The sequence below is a fragment of the Gavialis gangeticus genome, unplaced genomic scaffold, assembly GCF_001723915.1.
Source record: "Gavialis gangeticus isolate Ggan-Ray unplaced genomic scaffold, GavGan_comp1, whole genome shotgun sequence".
Classification (NCBI taxonomy): Eukaryota; Metazoa; Chordata; order Crocodylia; family Gavialidae; genus Gavialis; species Gavialis gangeticus.
The window spans coordinates 111,040,888-111,047,622 of NW_017729024.1; positions in this window are offsets into that span (position 1 = coordinate 111,040,888).

Sequence of the window (6,735 nt, forward strand, 5' to 3'; positions counted from 1 at the left end):
TCTGATGCCAATGTCCACATCATTAATGAAGATGTTGAAAAATTTAGGCCCAAGGACAGAGCCTTGAGGGAGCTCACTGGTCACAGGGCACCAAAACGATTGACTTTCATCAACCACCACGTAGCCAATTCCCCAGCCAGTGGATCGTGGAGAAGTCGAAGCCACAGTTAGCCAGTTTTCCCAAGAGGTGATCATGGGATACCAGATCAAGGGCTTTTTTAAAGTCAAGATATATGATATCAATCTCTTCCCCCTTGTCCAGGTGATAGGTTACCTGGTTGTAAAAGGAAATAAGATTGGTCAAGCAACACCTACCTGCAACAAACCAGTGCTAGCTATCCCTCAGGATTTTGCCATCCGCCAGTCTGTTGAGAATGGTCTCTTTGATAATCTTTTCTAGGATCTTCCCAGGGATAGAGGTCAGGCTGATGGGCCTGTAGTTTGCCGGATCTACTTTCCTCCATTTCTTGAAGATAGGCACCACATTGGCCTTCTTCCAATCTTCAGGCACTTCACCAGAGCACCAGGAGTTCTCAAAGGTCTGTGCCAGGGGCTGAGCTATGAGGCTTGCCAGCTCCTTGAGTATCCTTGGGTGTAAACTGTCAGGGCTGGCTGACTTGAAGGTATCCAGCCTCTCAAGATGTTCCTTGACAAAGTCAGCATTGATGGAAGGTAAGGAATCTCCCTCACCCAGGCCTTCCTGTCTCATAATGGGCAGGGGCATCCCTTGGGACTGGTGAAAGATGCAAAATACCTATTGAGCAAGTTGGCTTTTTCATGAGCGTTGGTTGTCAGTTGTCCCATCTGTTTTAGCAGGGGTCCAATGTTGCCCTTGCTTTTCCTCCAGCTCCTCACATATCTAAAAAGGAGTTTTTATTGTCCTTGATACTTGTAGCCAGTTGTAATTCAGTTGCAGCTTTGGCTTTCCTGGTTTGGTCTCTGCAGGTCTGGACCAGAGCAGAATATTCCTCTTTGAAGGTGGATCCCATCGTCCATCATTTGTAGGCCTTCCTTTTTAGATGCAGGAGGTCCACTAGTTCCCTGCAGAACCACGGGGGCTGCTGTGCCCTTTTGCTGCCTTTCCTCCGAGATGGGATAGACTTTGCTTGTGTGTCAAGGATCGCTCCCTGGAGGAGCGACCACTTGTCCTGAGCTCCCCTCCCCTCTGACAAGCCTCCGGAGCTTGTTAAAGTCAGCTTTCGGATTTGGCCGAGTGCTGTTCCCACAAGATGTCCAGGTAGTTAAACATAAATAATGGCTACCTGGATTCCCAGTACCCCAGGGAATATTCTCCTGTAGGCATCAGCACTCTGTTCACCTTCCTCAAGGTGACCCCTGGTATCAGCTAGGAGATCTCTTGCCTCAGGCCAGACTGACCATTCTGGCTCAGGGTCTGAGTTTATATACCTCCCTGGCACTGCCCTCTGTTGGTCAGGTGCCTCCTGAGCTGCCATAGGTGTTTCCTGATTGAGCTTGCTGGTTCAGCTTCAGAGTGACTTACTGCTGCTCGTCTCTGCTGGGCTCTTTATCTTGCCTCCCACGCAAGGCTCTAGCCCAGGGGTGGGCACACTGCAGCCCAGGGGGCAGATGTGGCCCACCAAGCCATTCTATCCGGCCCGCAGGGCCCCTAAAAAATTTAGAAAGTCAATATTGATCTGCCCTGGGCTGCCTGTCATGTGACCCTCGATGGCTTGCCGAAACTCAATAAGCAGCCCTCTGCCCAAAGTAATTTTCTGCCCTTGCTCTAGCAAATGGTGCTATTGCAGTACAACTAGTTCTGGGGTAAGTACTTGCATCAGATATATCCCTGACTACCTGTTCTCTGGCAGCTCATAATGAACAGTTTTCCCTGCCTGAGGCTCTTTCTGCTGCTCCTCCACCCTTAAAGCGACCCTGGCACTGCCTTCAGCTTTCTGTTACAGTGGTATTGTAAGGATAAATACATTAGACTGATGAATAAGCCTTCATAAGAGAATAATATTATGATTGTCCATGTTTTAAATAAATACTAAAACCATAAATAGCAATGTTTTCTACAACGACAATCCAACGTATAAATCAAACAGTAGATTTTCAGGTCCTGTTTTGCTTGCTGTAGTCATATCCCCTACACTAGGCAAGATGCCTTTTGGAACTTCTCTAGTCCTCTCCTGTAGGACCATTAGACATTCTGATACCCAATGCAGTACGTACAGCAGAGTAGCTGCTCTAAGAGCTGTCTGCAGCAGTGCACAGGGACTGCATCCAGTTACTCAAGCATGCAATAAAGACTCAAACCTTCATTCTCTGCATTGTAACTACATTGGAATAATATATTTTTCTCCACATCAAAATCTGGAGATTGTGATGCAGACAGGGCACTGCACTTCAGGTTGACTAGGCAAAAGTTACATGGAAGGCAGTATTTAACAATACTGTCCTTTTTAGGCCTCTTAGGGAGGGTAACATCTTTAGACAGGGTGGATCCGGAGGGGGTGCAATGGTTGGGATGCACCCCCTTTCAGTCGATGTTACCACAGAAGCAGAAGTCAGGGACATTTTTAAGTCCCCAATCGGCAAAGAATTACCTCCCTCCCCTTCCTGCCCCTCTGAGCTCATCTTCACTTTCTCCCCACTCCCCTCCCTCTCCTGTTCACCACTGCTGCTGTCTCTGGCTGCCCCAGGGGTAGGAGTGGAGCCAGGTGTAGCTCCAGAACCACTCCTTCTCACCCCAGCTGGGCTCCACTGTCAGGGTTCCTCCTCCCTGCACGGTCCCCATACCTGGCCCTGCCACTGCTCTTTCTGGCCAAGCCTAGTTCCACGTGCAGCCCAACTGGAAAAGGGAAGGAGTGGCTCTGGATTTTCCCTCCCCTGCCCCTGGCTCAGCTAGGGACTGTGACAGTGCCAAGCAGGGAAGGTGACATGCCACTGTGCATGGAGAGGAAGGAAGAGGGAAGAAAGATTCTTACCTGATCAAGAGACTTATAAAAAGACCCTGGATGCTGTTCCTGTGATGTGCTTTGCCCACCCAGGGGCAGAGCAGGGCTGGGAATAAGGGGGTACAACCATTCCTGCAAATCCTGGATCATCCCCTCTCATAAGCTGCTAGCCACATTTCCTGTTTGAGGACCTTGTCACATGTTGACTTGCAACAGCTGCATATCATATTGCAAATCACTGGAACCTAATGACCTATTAAAGTTAGTATGTCTTAGGTGATAACCCTCACCTGAAAGGGAACAACTTTACAATGCCCTGAGCTAAACTTCTTGAATGTTCATCTACTTGTTTTTTAACTGCATTTAGTGAGTGTTAAATTGAATGTGTGACACCACTTTGAGGTTCTTCTGCATTTCATTTGTATTAACTATGCCCATCTGACTTCTTCCATCTGAGCAATGATGCCCTCTAGGAGGGTGCTTCACAGGTAATGCGTAGGGGTGTGAGAAATTTTGCCTGCAGTTTTGTTTTGACTCTGTTTTGACTCATTTCAAGCTCAAAACAGCAACGTTGAAATGAAACAGAGCTTCGAAACAGCCTCAAAACAAAATGAGGCAAATCAGAACGTTTTGAAATTTTTGAAACATTTCGAGTTTCAAAGCTCAAGCTGGGCTTGCCTGCAGGGAAACAGAAACTAAAGTAAAGAGAGGAAGGGGGAAGGGGGGGGAAGGAGTGCTTTCATTACTGACTGTGTAGCTGGCCAGTGCCTGTCATCCTTTCCTGAGGTTCCTTCCAATCCCAGTGCTCTGGGGGAGGGATGGAAAAACTGCATAAAAGACAGCATTGTTTAAATTGCCCTGCTTTCTGCCTTGGTGTCAGTCAAGTGAGAGCGCACCTTAACACACACAGTGTCACCCACCCATGTCACGAGTTTTGCCTGTCAGCAGCCAGAGGTGCAGGGCCCCAGAACCCAGACTCCCCCTGCACCGACCTCCTTGATAACTGGCAGGTTTCATGGCCTCAGCAGGGGCCACCACCCCTGCAGTTTTGACCCTGCTGAGGCTTAACACATATCTGTGACATTAATTTTTTTGCTTTCAAGACTTTGGGGTGTAGTTTCCCTGAAACCCCTGGACCTATCTCCTTGAAACCTGGCAGGCTTCATGCCCTCAGACAGGGCTACCATTCCTGCAAGTTTCATCCAAATCAGGCCAGAAATGACAAGGTTATAGGCTGTTTTGAGCTTCCCCATTATAGACTATGGGTGAAACGTCGAAACGGTAGAAACAGCAAAACTATTTTGATAAAATGAAACAGAACAGTGGTTTCAAATTGAAACCGAATTTGAAACAAAATGCTGTTCCGTTGAAACATTGAAACGCAAGTCAAAATGGAACGGTGCTGTTTCGCACAGCCCTAGTAATGTGCATAGATCTGGGTTTGGGGTCACAGTCTGTTGTGGCATGATTCAAACAAGGTCCTTTTGCCTAGAGGTTGAGAAATGAAGACCATTTTGTGATAAATTGTGCTCCTTTTCTTCACCCCACTCCATATAAGTGGCATGACCCAGGGTCAGTGTATCACTACAGGGCTTGTTAAAGCTGAGGACCTACAAAGTTAGGAAATGTTACCTCCATTTTACAGAAAAATCCTGATAGTCACAGAAAAATTCCAATTTCAAATTCTAATTTGGATTCTTCATGTAAGAGCCCAAACCCAGTGAAAACTTATTATTAAACAGAAAGGAAGCAATTTCAGAGAACTCTACCACTACCCCCACCTGTGTAGGGAAAAGGTTGCTATTCATAAAGTTTACACAAAGGAAGCTTAGGGCAACAAAGGCATTATTGATGCTCACAGTCGTATCATATGTCTTCAGTTCAGGTATCTGATGATTTAGCAGGGAGGCTAGTCTGATTTTATCACAGAAGTTTTCTTATTATTTGGACTAATGTTTTTTTTATCAGCATGCTAGACAGGATGTAATTATCTTGTCCTTTATTCACTTTACAAAAGCGCAAGTGTATGGTCATTGCATGCATGCATGTGCAAGACCTGCATTTTGTTTTTGGAAATGCTGGACCTAACTGTTCATGTGCCTTTTTATATCCAAAAAGGTAGAAAATGAACAATCTTTGTTTCAGATGTGAATTTTAATACTGCAGAGGGAGGGTATCCCAGAATTTTTGGTGCACAAAAAGAAGACAGGCTGTGAGAGAATAGTTCACCAGGCTCTTCTGTTCCAGCACCTTTCTGCAGAGACTACCAATCAGTGCCAGTGCTGGTGTGATTTTCTGATGTACGCACAAATATATTAAGAAATGGATTTCTATCCTGAGTTCATTGTGAACGCATAACCTTAAAATAATGAAAATCAACTCCTGATTTCACTGAGAAGAACAGCAATAATCTACTTCACTCCAAATTTTTTTTTAATTTCCCAAAAATATCAAGGGTTTTTTTTCTGCAGGATGAAAAGGAGGAAAATTCATAGTTAATGACATTAACTGACATTTGATTTGGCAGCCAGAATGACTTTCTTTTGTTACGGTGAGTTACTTCCCTACTGGGGTTGCAGTCATGCCAATCGCTTCTTATAAACACCTGCCTTTCTGTCTAATGATCCCACTGTAGCGTATTCTTCTGAAAAAGTGTTAATTTCCCCTTTTCAGATTAGCTCTACACTTTCCAGAACTTTTCTCAGAGTTTTTTTTTTCTTTCAAGTTTTTAAATGTTTCTTTAGCTTTTAGTGGGCATGTTTACACATACATTAATGTGCTTTTCCTAATGCGTGTTATATTTAGCACCTCCAGACATTTATACACATACCTTTTTACACTGCACCATGCCAGAGATCCAGTGTGTCAGAGCAGGCACAGTTAATAAAGTCTGCTCCACACAAGAAATGACGCACACTGCACTGTTGCGTGCAATTGTGTAAGTGGTGAAATGTGCATCATCATGTAGAAAATGGTTGTGATGCGCTTTGAACTAAATGTGTTTTGGTTCAAAAGCATACCACAACCATTTTCTCAGTGCTGACATGCATTTTGCTGCTTATACAACTGCATGTGTAAAGTGCTTGGCACTGCAGCGCAAACATGTACAAATGCCCTCCAATGTGAGGTACTAAATTAATGCATATTAGGCTGCGCTGATGTGAAGTAGCACAAATGCATGCTTTTTAGGTAATGCTTAATGCACAGTAGCCTATTTTGCTGTGCACTAGCATAATAGCACTTTTTAAAATGTCACTTTAATGTGCATTACAAATAGCATAAAATAAGCTACTGTGCATTAAAGTGCATGTGTAGACATGCCCAATGAGACATAAAAGTCAGATCTTGAAGCTCACTTAGTTTGATACTAAAAAAAAGCTGAACTAAAAATAAAAATTAACAGAACTAGTGTGCTAATCTTGCAAAGCCAATGAGCTGTGTTAGGATATCTGTAGAATATTCTAGACAGTATAATCATCAGACCCTTGGCACATTCAGGACGGGGGCCCTGAAACTTTTTGGGTGTGAATTTGTAACCCATCTTAAAGCCCTTGTTCTGATAAATGAGATAACAAGGTATGTGAGAAGGTAGGTCCTGGTAGCTGATTCCATTTGAGGATAAGTCCAACCATGTTCATGGATTAATTGATCACCATTGTCATTACTTAGACAAAAGAAGCTCTTCCATTAGAGTGACTGTGAAGAACTTTTCTACTTGAAACACCTGTCCTGTGAGTCCCATCAGTTTGGTCAAATGAATGCTTTTCATAGATTTCACAGATTTCATAGACATTAGGGCTGAAAGGGACCTCAGAAG